At 40.6% G+C, this 12,490-nt stretch overlaps 1 long non-coding RNA gene across 1 annotated transcript in view; it reads left to right on the top strand.

Moving 5' to 3' along the window:
- The window catches only part of LOC129649247 (uncharacterized), a 47,296-nt gene extending 35,390 nt beyond the window's left edge, over positions 1-11,906 (top strand). The window contains exons 5-8 of the long non-coding RNA XR_008713034.1: positions 2,545-2,625; positions 3,208-3,336; positions 10,681-10,842; positions 11,767-11,906. This is a non-coding gene — a long non-coding RNA (uncharacterized LOC129649247). The remainder of the gene's footprint in view (positions 1-2,544; positions 2,626-3,207; positions 3,337-10,680; positions 10,843-11,766) is intronic.
- Positions 11,907-12,490: the final 584 nt, after the last annotated feature.

Genomic DNA, 12,490 nt, shown 5'->3' with positions numbered 1-12,490 from the left:
TCTCCTCTCATTCTCTACCCATCGAACATCTGTGCAAAGCCATTCCCTCTGTGATAACTTTCTTGATCCTTCTCTCTACCTCCAGAGGGTATGGCTGCTTTCTTCTTGTTGCTTTTCTAGCATTTGGTATAATAATTAAAACTCTTTATCTCTCAGAAGTCTTTGTGCCCACACCTGTCTCAGAGTTGACTGAGAGCCCCTGGCAGCATCTGTTTTTGATCCATCTTGGTAACACCTAAAATGCTTTTCCCCAGCAGGTGCCAGAAGCAGTTGTTAGACGGATTTAAAATATGTTGAAAAAGCTATAGTCATTTCTGTATTTTAAAATATGTATAGAACTTTAATCACAAGGACAAACAGATATTATAAAAGATTAATGGCTTGATTATTTAAAATAAAGCCTAGCTTTACACAGTATATGTAAACAGATTTGTCTCTATATACATATGTTAAATAATATTTATATTTTGTATACATTTTGTACCTATATTTATACATGTATGTCTTCATATACACATACATGATGATCTTTGCACCTATATCTGCATCTATTATTTTGCTGTTCTGTGCCATTTAACTGAGATTGCATCAAGCATTTACAGATAGTAGTTCTGGCAACAAGTGTATATGATAAGGTTAAATGGTAATGGATCTGATTATAATTGTAGAAATAACAATTATAACTCTAAGATTATGGAAGAAGGTTTACCTACTTGTAAGTTTGGATTAAACATTCTATGAAACATATATTTAAATAAATTAAAAATCTTGCCTTTTGAGTCTTTTACTAAAAAAAAAAAAAAAAAGAGATTGCAAACTTTTCATGACCTGAAAAGACTTGATATCCTCTGAAATGATAAAAGAAAATTAAAAATTGTTATATACATTAGGAATGTAGATTTGTATGAGATAATCTGGTGATAAATATTTATGTACCTAAAGTCCAGGAAGATATGCATACACAATAATATTAAATACATAGCAGGATTTGGATTACTTTTGATTTATTTGCTAATCTGTATTTCCTAAAATGTTTATAAGTTCAGGAAAAAATGGTTATTAATGTGTAATTTTATTAATATATTTTCAAAGGTTTATAAGAGGAAGGATTTTGGCACCTCTGAATTCTCTTTAAATAATGTCCACAAGTGAGGTCTGGAAGTGCTGGGGCTTTTTTATGCTTAAGAAGTAGGCGTAATTTATTTTGTATGAATTAAGTGTTTAAGATAGATAATGTGCTTCTGGGTTCACAGGTGCAATGCAGGTGAGGCAGGAAATTAAGACATTTTGAGGTGAAAAACACCAGTCAGTGCTAGGGCTGAAACAATATTAAATTCAACATGCACTTAATTTAGTTATTTGTTTATTTTGTGTTTATTTTGTAAGAAGTTCAAAGTAGTTGGATTGGGCAGTGACAAAGGAACAATTCGTTAAAACTTGCTGTTGTTGTTCAGTCGCTAAGTCGCGTCTGACTCTTGGCGACCCCATAGACTGTAGTCCATCAGGCTCCTCTGTCCATGGGATTTCCCTGGCAAGAATACTGGAGTGGGTTGTTCCTGACCCAGGGATCTAACCTGTGCTTCTCCCACATTGTCAGGCAGGTTCTTTACCACTGAGCCACCAGGGAAGCCCCAAAGCTGGCTGATCTTGAACCAAATTCAACTAATATGCTATTTATATTGATAACACAATCTCTCTCTCTCTCTCTAACTTTTTATATTGGAGTAGAGTTGATTAACAATGTTGTTTTCTATATCTATGACTCTGTTTTGTAAATAAGTTCATTGGTACCATTTTTCTAGATTCTACATATAAGCGATATCATACGACATTTTGTCTTTGAGAGATTGCATTTTCTGAAGTTTATTTCTATGTGTTTTATTTAGTTTCTGTAAATGAGTATTTTATTCTAGAGGGACGACGGTTGCATCAACCTCTGGGTGCCAGGAAGGTGAAAGACAGAAGGAATACAGCCAGACTGCTGGCTCACGCTATCTATGTCCTACCCTGTGCATTAAGCCAAACTGTACTTTTCAGGGAAATTGTATTTGATAATTTAAATGACTTGAAAACTGATATATGAGAGATGCAGTCTGATTCCTTTATGTGTTCATTCATTTGACAACCACTTATTGAGTGCCAACTCTATCCCCCAAAGTCAAAAGGGTTATGTATCACAGAGAGGGTCCAAGTTCGTGGAGACTGTTCTCAGACCCTCATGCATCTTGAGTTTTTGTTCTGGAGGTGAATCATGGGTCCACACAGCATTCTCTGTGGCAGGCTGTTAGGCTGGGAACAGCAACCATCTCAGTGCAGACAGACAGTAAGGTGTGCTGGGCTGGGCCTTAGGGGCCGGATGAATTCTTGAGAAAGGAGCCTGGAGAAGCTGGGTAGGGGTCAGGCTGTAAATACGGTCTGATTTAGACAGTGTCCACCTTGTGTCTGGCACATTGCTTTACAAATGTTATTTTATTTAATCAGCATAACAGATAGGTATTATTCTAACCCGACATTAGCACATCAAGGGTCTACTTTTAATTCCAGCCAGGGCCAAGAAGCTTGGAAAACAGAAGCGATCGCAGCAGGCAGCCACGCCGGGCATGAGAAGACCTCACAAAGGAAAATGTAGGTCCGAAGTCTGAAGTGTCAGTTATGTTTCTAACAATTGCATATGGACTTCATTAACCAGCTAGCTAAATGGTCCTTATTTTAGCATCCCACCAGCTGGAGGGGTTTCCAGGAGGAAACGTGAGAAGGGAAAAAGTCTAGGAATCTCAGGTTCCCCAGGGCCTTCTGGAATTCTAACAGATTAAGCAAGATAAGGTCCACTCTGAACTCCCCTCTCTTCTTCCTGCACCCCTCTGTGCAGTCACCTCATGGATGAATAAGACCAGAGCACCTGTATCTGTCCAGGAGGGGCCGGAGCTGTTTTATTTGCATCCCTTTGGGCTTCCGAGGCTGCATTCCCCTCGGGAATGCAAGGCAGAAGCAGAAAGACTTCATTCAGCACCAGCTCTCTGTGGGAAACGTGTGTCTCTCTGCCATGAGGGCTCTTCATTATATGTTTTCTTTTTTTTTTTTTTTTTTTTAATTTTATTTTATTTTTAAACTTTACATAACTGTATTAGATTTGCCAAATATCAAAATGAATCCGCCACAGGTATACATGTGTTCCTTAGCACAGCTTTGTGTTGCTTTTTCCCATAGGTTAAATATAATGACAGGTAACCTAATCCTGAAGGTAACAGAATCATCTTCGAAGACACAAGGCTCTATTTAATTCTTGCCAAATGACAGAACATACCCAGACTTTGAACAGACCTCCGCAGAACCCCAGTAAGTTTTTGTATCTTGCCGCGCTTGGAGCCAGATCGTCCGTTTCTTTTCTTTCTCCCACTCCCAGGCTGGATCCGATTTCACACTCATCGATCCGTAAGAGGATAATGGTATCACCGTTCAAGACAGGCAGCCATGGAGAATTGTTTTATGTGCTTCTGATACTCAAGAAGTTTCGGTGGCCTGGGCTACGTCTCACTTTTCAAGGAGAGTCAATTCCAGGGCAGAAGACAGTGTGGCAAAGAAAAAACAAATGGGCTTTGGAATCAGGTGGACATGGTGGGAAGCACAGCTCTGCCTCTTATTAGCAATGATCTTAGTCAGTGCTGGGGCCTCAGTTTCCTAACTAGTAAAATGATGATAAAGCCATACCCGGCTTGTAGAAATTTTGCAGGGACAGAATTAAGGAAATACGTGAATCTATATTTCAAGGACAAGTCATTGTGTGTGTGTGTGGGAGTGTTATCTCACTTGGCCTCATTCGTGTGTGTGTGTGTGTGTATGTGTGTTTAAATGTTTATATTTATTTATTTATTTATGTTTGGCTGTGCTGGGTTGTCGTTGCTGTGTGGGCTTTTCTGTAATTGTGCAGAGCAGGGGCTACTGTCTAGCTGCGGGCTTCTCATTGTGGTGGCCTCCCTTGTAACTCCTGGGCTCTAGAGCACAGGCTCATGGGTTGTGGCTCGTGGGCTTAGTTGTTCCACAGCATGTGAAATCTTTCTGGACCAAGGATTGAGCCTGTTTCCTGCATTGGCAGGTGGATTCTTTAACACTGAGCCACCAGGTAAGCCATATTTTGTGTATGTGTGTTTTAATATTTATTTATTTGGCCGTGTCGAGTCTTAGTTATGGTACTTGGGATCTTTGTTCCATTACAGAACACAGACTCTCCAATGGTGATGTGAGGGCTCAGTAATGGCAGTTTGCAGGCTTAGTTTCTCCATGGCAAGTGGGATCTTAATTCCCAGACCAGAGATCAAACCCACATCCCCTGCATTGCGAGGCAAATTCTTAACCACTGGACCACCAGGGGAGTCCCTCACTTGGTCCCACTTTGAAGATCATTTGAAAATACTGCAGAGTGTTGTCCCTACCCGAGAGTGTGTGCCATGCTGTCCTCTGCACGGCCCGTAGTTACAGAGTTTAATGTTGGGACAGTAACTGGTGTTACTGTTGGGGGACGCCCAGATTCTGTGCCTGGACTCTGGGTGTATTTGTGGAAAGCACTACCAAGGCCTGTGATAGAGTGAGATGGGTATTGTTTTAGGTGCTGAGAACAAAAACACATGCTCCCTGCTCCTTGGACCAGCAGGAGAGCCTGGGACCACTGCAGGGCCTGAAGGATGCTCGAGTTTCAGGGAGTTCACAAAGAAGGTTAGCATCGATTCTGTCAGGGATAAGAAAGAATGAGGACAGGTATCCGAGAGTGATCCTTGAGCTGAGATCTGAGGCTGAGTAGGTGTTTTTTGAGGCCTTCCCAGGTGGCTCAGTGGTAAAGAATCTGCCTGCCAATACAGGAGACATAAGAGACATGGGTTCGATCCCTGGGTTGGGAAGATCCCCTGGAGTATATACTTCTAATTGAAGTATAGTTGCTTTACAATATTATATAAGTGACAAGTGTACAATATAGTGATTCATCCTTTTCAAAGGTTATACTCCATTTACAGTTATTATAAAATATTAAGTATATTCTCCATGTTGTCCAGTATATATCCTTGTAGCTTATTTTATAGCTAATAGTTTGTACCTCTTAATCCCTGACCCTTATACTGCCCTCCCTCCCCACTCTCCACACTGGTAGCCACGAGTTTGTTCTCTATGTCTGTGAGTCTGCTTCTTTTTCGTTATATTCACTAGTCTGTTATATTTTTCAGATTCCACATATAAATGACATCACACGGTATTTGTCTTTCTCTGTCTCCCCTCCAAGTCCATCCCTCCTTTAGAAAACACCTGTGTGTGTGCGTACTCAGTCGTGTCTGACTCTCTGCAACCTCATGGATTGCATCCCACCAGGCTCCTCTGTCCATGGGATTCTCCAGGCAAGAATGCTGGAGTGTGTTTCCATGTCCTCCTCCAAAGGATCTTCCCTCCCCAGGTATCAAACCCACATCTCCTGCACTCTTGCATTGGCAGGCAGATTCTTTACCACTGAGTCAGCAGGGAAAAGGTAGATTAAGAAATGGTTAAAAGTTCAGTGGCTGGAGCATAGAACTGGGAGAGTTGACAGAGAGGGATAAAGAGATGACTGGGCCCAGGTTCTGCACAATAAAGCCATAATGAGATTCCACTGCATACATATCAGAATGGCTAACACAGAACATGGACAACATCACAGCCTGGTTAGTGTGTAGAGGAACTCTCTCTCATGCATCATGGGTGAGAATGTAAAACGGTATTGCCAATCTGGCAAACAGTTGAGCTGTTTCTTATAAAACTAAACAGAATGATCATCCAACCCAGCGATTACACTCATGAGCATTTATCCCAGAAAAATGACAACTGATGTTTATGTACAAAATGATGCGCATTGAAAGATTGTAGCAGTTTTATTTGTAGTATTCCCAAAATGGAAATGACCCAGATGTCCTTCAGCAGGTGAATGATTAAATTGTGGTCCATCCATACCATGAAATATAACACTACTTGGCAGGAAAAAGGAGAGACTATTGACCCGCAAATCATGAGTGTCTGGGGTTTGATGCTTAGCGAGAAGAGCCAGTACCAAAAAGATTACCGGCTGTGTGGTTTTTAGCATCCTGGTCATGATGTTGTACTGTAGTTTTGCAAACGCTATCTTTAGGGGAAACTGGGCGAAGAGTAGAAGAGATCCCTCTTTATTATTTCTTATAGCTTCATGTGAATCTTTAATAATATGAAATTAAAATTTAGTGAAAACCAACAAAACAACAACAAAATCATACCACTCAGAATTCTACAAGTTTTTAAAACATTTTATTATTCTTTTTAATTTCGCTGTGCTGAGTCTGATTTGCAACATACGGGATCATCACTGTGGCATGCTGGATTTGTAGCTGTGGCATGTGAGCTCTTAGGTGTGGCCTGTGGGATCTATTCCCTGACCAGGGATTGAAGCCAGTCCCCCCTGCATTGGGACTGTGGGGTCTTAACCACTGGACCCAAGGGAAGCGCCCCCCCAATACCATTTTTTGTGTATTTTGTTACACATATATACATTTTTTTTTGAAAATCAAAAAGCACATTTTTAAGCAACTATTGTACATTCTGCTATGCAAGAATAATAATATATACAACTTGAGGCTTTTATTTGTAGATGAAATAATCCTCTATGCTTTCTTTAAGCAGAAGCACTTATTAAAGGATTTTAAGTAGTTTTGAGACTCTCCAGGAGAGCCAGAGTCCGTCTTATGAAAGGTATGAAAATGCATAATTTCAGGCTGAATACCAAGAGTCCTAGGACTGCTGTCTGGAGGAGCTGGACATTCTGCATCATGCCTGCTAGGATGCGACTGCATGGGCATCACTTTTGACTTTTCTTGAAATTGCTTCTGGCTTCCGAGGTCTTCTTAATGATTTCATTAAGAAGACCTTAAAACCTAGACACCTCCCCCTCATCTGCCATCTGTATCCTTGCTACAAATTTAGGTGAAGATGCAAATATTCTGGATTCTACCTTAGGCATATCGCTTTTAAGCCAAAACTAGGAGGCATGTTCAAAGATGCTAGATGGACATAAATTACAAATTACACTTATCCCCACCCTTTGGTTTACATTTCCAAGAAAGAACAACGCTTCTATAGACCTATAATGCAGACAAATCCGATTTTCCTTCCTGAACAGTAGATTTTAAAATATTTTCACTGGTGCACTGTCCTCCTCCCAGGCCACCATTATCCCCTTTGTCTTAATTGTAGTTGTTTAGTCACTAAGTTTTTTCCAACTCTTTGCCACCCCATGGACTGTAGCCTGTCAGGCTCCTCCGTCCATGGGACTCTTCAGGCAAGAATACTGGAGTGGGTTGCCACTTCCTCCTCCAGGGCATCTTCCTGGACCAGGGATCGAACCCACGTCTGCTGTGTCTCCTGCATTGGCAAATGGGTTCTTTACCACTGAGCCACCTGTGAAGCCCTTTCTCCTGACTAAATTCTTTAAATCCGTAAGACAGATCTTAGGGAAAAAAATTGCCCTTTAGTAATTGTGTTAATGTTAATGCCTATGAAAATATCTAGTGTAGAATTTTGCACATACTCAGTAAAATTTAGTTGCTTTGGCTCTTCCATTCCTTAATTATTTCATGAAGATTTCTTGATCCTTCCTTTTGAAATCAATTGCTGTTTCTTCTCTTCTACCTTCATAACAACTACCACTTATCTGAAGGTGTCTGGTTCATTTTACTGAATATGTACACCTTAGTGATATGTAATTTTTTACTGTTTTGAAAATGAAACCTAAATCCTCTCACCTAGTCTTTTATTTCCAGTTTTACTCAAATATATGTGTTTGAAATCTGATTTGATTTTTAGTTTTCTGCTACATGTGCTGCTGCTGCTACTGCTAAGTCACTTCAGTCATGTCTGACTCTGTGCGACCCCATAGACAGCAGCCCATCAGGCTCCGTATATATATATATTTTTTTCTGCCTTCAAGGACATTTCTTCCTTTTTCTTCCCTTCCTTCTTTCTTCCTTCCCTCCCCAAAATATTTGGGTTTTCCTGCTTAAGACTTCTTAAGTGTATTGTGTGGTGTGTCTGTCTGTGTGCAGGGGAGGTTGGGATGGGAAGAGATGAGGGATTTCATCACCACCTAATGAGCCAGGCATGGCTGTCACATTCTTTGTAACCAACACACACGTCCAGAGAGCCGTCACTAACTAGTGTCAAGGGCTACCTGAACTTCTAGCTTGAGCATGATAAAAATTTCCAAATAACGATTTAAGAAAATAATTGTTCACTTGGCAACTATAAACTTATGTTAAGTTTTCTTGTGTTTAAGAAAAAGATATAGCTCTCGAGAAACACAAAACTCAGAAGTCAAATAAAGATAGAACTGGAGGTCCAGAACTGATTTCCACTGGGAATTATTAAACTGGAAAATATCAAGAGTACCTATGCATGCATACTCAGTCATGTCCAACTCTTTACAAGCCCGTTGATTGTAGCCCCCAGGCCCCTCTGTCCATGGGAATTTCCAGGCAAAAATACTGGAGTGTGTTGCCATTTCCCCTCTTCCTCACTCAGGGATCGAACCCATGTCTGCTGTGTCACCTGCATTGGCGAGCAGGTTCTTTACCACTGAGCCACCGGCAAAGCCCATGTTTACCTCAGCCCCACACAAAAGAGAATTCCCCCGTTCCCTTCAGAGACCTCATAAAATTGTGTGCTTTCTTCCTCTATGGCAGAAATTATTCTCTTTGTCTTCCTGGCTCCTGAAGGCAATCATGGGTTTTCTTTAAACTGAAAAGAAATCTAGTGTAACATTATAGCACAGTACCCTTTCTACTTTGCCTAAGCTTTCTTTCTTTCTTTTTTTTTTTTTTCAATGCTGTCTCCAACTTTGGGTCAGAATCAGCTACTGTAACCCCCAACATGGGCCTGGTAGGTAGTTGCATGAACTCCATTTTTCATGACAGCAGTATCCAAATGCCGAATTTAAAGTATTTGGGAGCTTCCCTGGTGGTGCTATAGATAATACTCTGCCTGCCAATGCAGGGGACACGGGTTCAGTCCCTGGTCTTGGAATATTGCACATATTCCAAGGAGCCACTAAGCCCAATGATGGCACAGCTGCTGAAGCTGGCGTGCCTAGAGTCTGTGCTCTGCACCAACAGAAGCCTGTGCATTACAACTCGAGAGTAGCCCCCACTCTCTGCACCTAGAGAAAGCCCGTGTGCAGCAGCGAAAACCTGGCACAACCAAGCATGAAGGAAAGAAGGAAAGGATTAAAAAGGTATTCATATTTAGTAACAGCATGAAATTCTTGATGTATCTTCCATTTCCACCAAGGTGCATTTGTGAATGGCACCTTGGAGATCTCCATAGGGAACTACTGACTGATCTCCAAGGTAAATGTAAAAATGCAGCTCTCTAAACAATGATTTGTGGCATGTGTTTGGAAAACGAAGTGTTTAGGCACTGGCCCAAATATTAAGTGGAAATCGGTACTGCAAGGCAGATGTTTACCATCCCTAAACAAATGGACCGCAGGACTCCATGAGTCTCCCAGCTGTTGATATGCTCTAGTTTCAAGCAAGAAGAGAGTCATTTAAAATGAAATCCCTTTGCCTTTGTAGAAACACAGTTGTGGGTGAAAATGTCATTTTATTTCAGAAACACAATCTGCTGATGACTTGTTTAGAAATACATGGAGTCCATGCAGGATGAATGCAGGCAGTGGCCCAGGATAAACATGGCGACCAATGGTGGAAAAGTCTCAAAAAGTAAAACCCACTTCATAACGGGATGGCCATCTGGTCTTCTGATCAGTATGGCCCTGAATTTCCAATATGTTTGCAGGAGGACTGTGCTTCATGTGGAAAAGCCAGGACTTGTCTTTCTCAATTCAGTTCTTCATAGTTAAGGAATAATCCTTCAAGTTTCAGGCATTGTGTTGCTTATAGATTTCAGACATCCTGTTTCTTGTCATTTTTAGTATGATTGCAAATTTTTTTTATTTCTGAATTTTCAGCTATTTTGGTGGGTTCTCTTGAAATATTATTTCAAATTGAAAATCTCAAGAAATGCTTATTGAACTGATTCTAAAAGTAACACATCATTAACCTCTTTTATCTAAAATGTAAATCAGAAAAGAGGGAGAAGAAAGAGAGGCACAAAGTTGGTTTTATACTAGAGTATTATTTTGGATAATATGGTAACTTTTCCACTTGTCATGGAGTTATTACCAAAGATGGGGGTGGGGGAGGGTAGAATTAATTTCCTCTAAAATATCTCTTACTTTGATTTTTTTAAGTACCAGTGAACTGAGCTACAAATTCATTCCACCAACATTCAGAGCTCTTTGCTCTCACAACTGTCCTGCTGGAATCAATAAGCTGTTGATTAAAAACCTTGTTACTTAATACATTTAGTAAGCTTAATCTGTTTTTTAGAAACCTAAGCACTTTCATGTCACTAGCTGCAGGGGTAGAGACAAAAGCTGTGGCTAATTATTAACAACTTCACAAAGCTGATATTGAATTTCTAATGTATCCCAAATGCCCCTTCCTCCCACCCCCACCCCCATTAGTTCCTGTGTCCCACCAGCTCACACATTGTAAGCTTGGTGAATGACTTTCAGTTTAAGATCCTAAAGTTTCAGAAAAACTTGAAACAATAACAAATTCTCTGGTCATTTTGAAACAGTCCTGTACGCAGCAACATCTGGATACAAAGGGGAGTAATTGCTGGCTGGAAGAGGACCAATGGCATCCTTCCGCTCCACCTGCTTCAAGATGGTTGACTCCCAGCTGCTGAGTAAAGAGGAGGAATGGGTTCAGGATGGCCTTGTAAAACAGGCCAACCTGGGTTAGACGTGTTTCAGTTCTCAGATCTCTATTCCTTCCCCTGCAACCTCTCCTGAGCTTCAGAATTGCATTTCCAACTGCCAAATATACAAACATTTCCTGACTTGCAGAAGACAATAGCTAAGGACTATACTGAGAGCTGGGGACCAGAGACAGATTTCAAACCGAAAACTAGTCCTCGGTCTGTCCCTGGGGATGTGTCCTGGTAGGGAAGGTGACATAATTAAGGCATCCAGTGAAGCTGGGGCTTAGTCTGTGGGGTCACTGTGAGTTGGACACGACTGAAATGCCTTAGCAATGAAGCTGGCATTTATTGGTGAGGGCTCTGACTTCTGCATAGCAAGCCCTGTACGCCATATAACGTTATACTTAGAACATGCTGGAATCATTATGTATCATACACGAGTCTCACTGGTAGAACAAGGTCTAAGACCAGGACAATAAGATCATTTTCCCCTGAAATCTGCCTATCTCATTAAGCTTTTCATGGGTGATATAACTTCTCCTTTCCTCCAAACATGCAGGGGTCCCCTGACTATCGCTGCTAAGCATGCCATTTCCATTATGGTTATAAATTATGTGCCTGGCCCTCAGAGGTTCTTATCCCACATTACAGATACTTATTGAAGATGAACTATTATATGACAGCACAAGGAAAAATGAACTTTGGGAAGTAAAACTAACAGGTTTTTTTTAGAAACCATTAATCCATCTAGCAAGTTGTGATATAGATAATTTCCATAGAGTGTATAGTTCACATGGATTATTCCTGAAATTATAACACACACGTGTGCAGTCTTTACAAATAACACCATCAGTTTAATATTTTATTAATGATTTAGCTTGATTCTACTTTTTCCAATTGAATTTCTGAGTTATATTCACTTTTATAAATATTATTAATTGTTGGTTTTCTTTTGTTTAGGTTCTGAAATGCAAGAAAGAGCTAAGCGTGGACACTGTAGGTTATATAACAAAAATGTTGTGAAATTATATTCTCATACATTTCTCTAAACATACAATGTCTCTGAGGGACCTGGTTGAAAATATATGCCTGAAGCCAAACCTATCTTTGAGCATTTTATTCCCATGAGTAAATATATACCCTTTGTCATTTAAGTGCATTTTCTATTATTTGCTGTCATAAGTACTCTGTCTGATAAAATTAAGTGAAGGGAAATGGTTGCTCAGTCGTGTCTGACTCTTTGTGACCCCGTGGACTGTAGCCTACCAGGTTCCTCCGTCCATGGGATTCTCCAGGCAAGAGTACTGGAGCTGGTTGCCATTTCCTTCTCCAGGGGATCTTCCCGACCCAGGGATTGAACCCGGGTCTCCCACATCATGAGCAGACGCTTTAACCTCTGAGCCACCAGGGAAGCCCATCTGATAAAACGACTATACCTTAATATCTAAGCTCTAGGTCATAAAATCTTAGATCAGAAAGGGTGAGAAGGGGAACTTGTTTTTCCAGACAGTGTTACTGGGTTTATCTCTCTTAAGTGTGACTGCAAAATTGTGGGCTGAGTGAATTTACTCAAAGCTAAAACCAGGTATTTTGGACATATTTTTAGGTGGTAGACTTGGGAAATGGTAAGGATTATACACCTATTTATTACCTTATGGGTGATGAATAGTTTTTAGACCTTGTG

The sequence above is a fragment of the Bubalus kerabau genome, chromosome 4 (genome assembly GCF_029407905.1).
Source record: "Bubalus kerabau isolate K-KA32 ecotype Philippines breed swamp buffalo chromosome 4, PCC_UOA_SB_1v2, whole genome shotgun sequence".
NCBI lineage: Eukaryota > Metazoa > Chordata > Mammalia > Artiodactyla > Bovidae > Bubalus > Bubalus kerabau.
The sequence above is the reverse complement of the archived record's forward strand: the minus strand, read 5'-3'. Positions and strand labels throughout refer to the sequence as shown.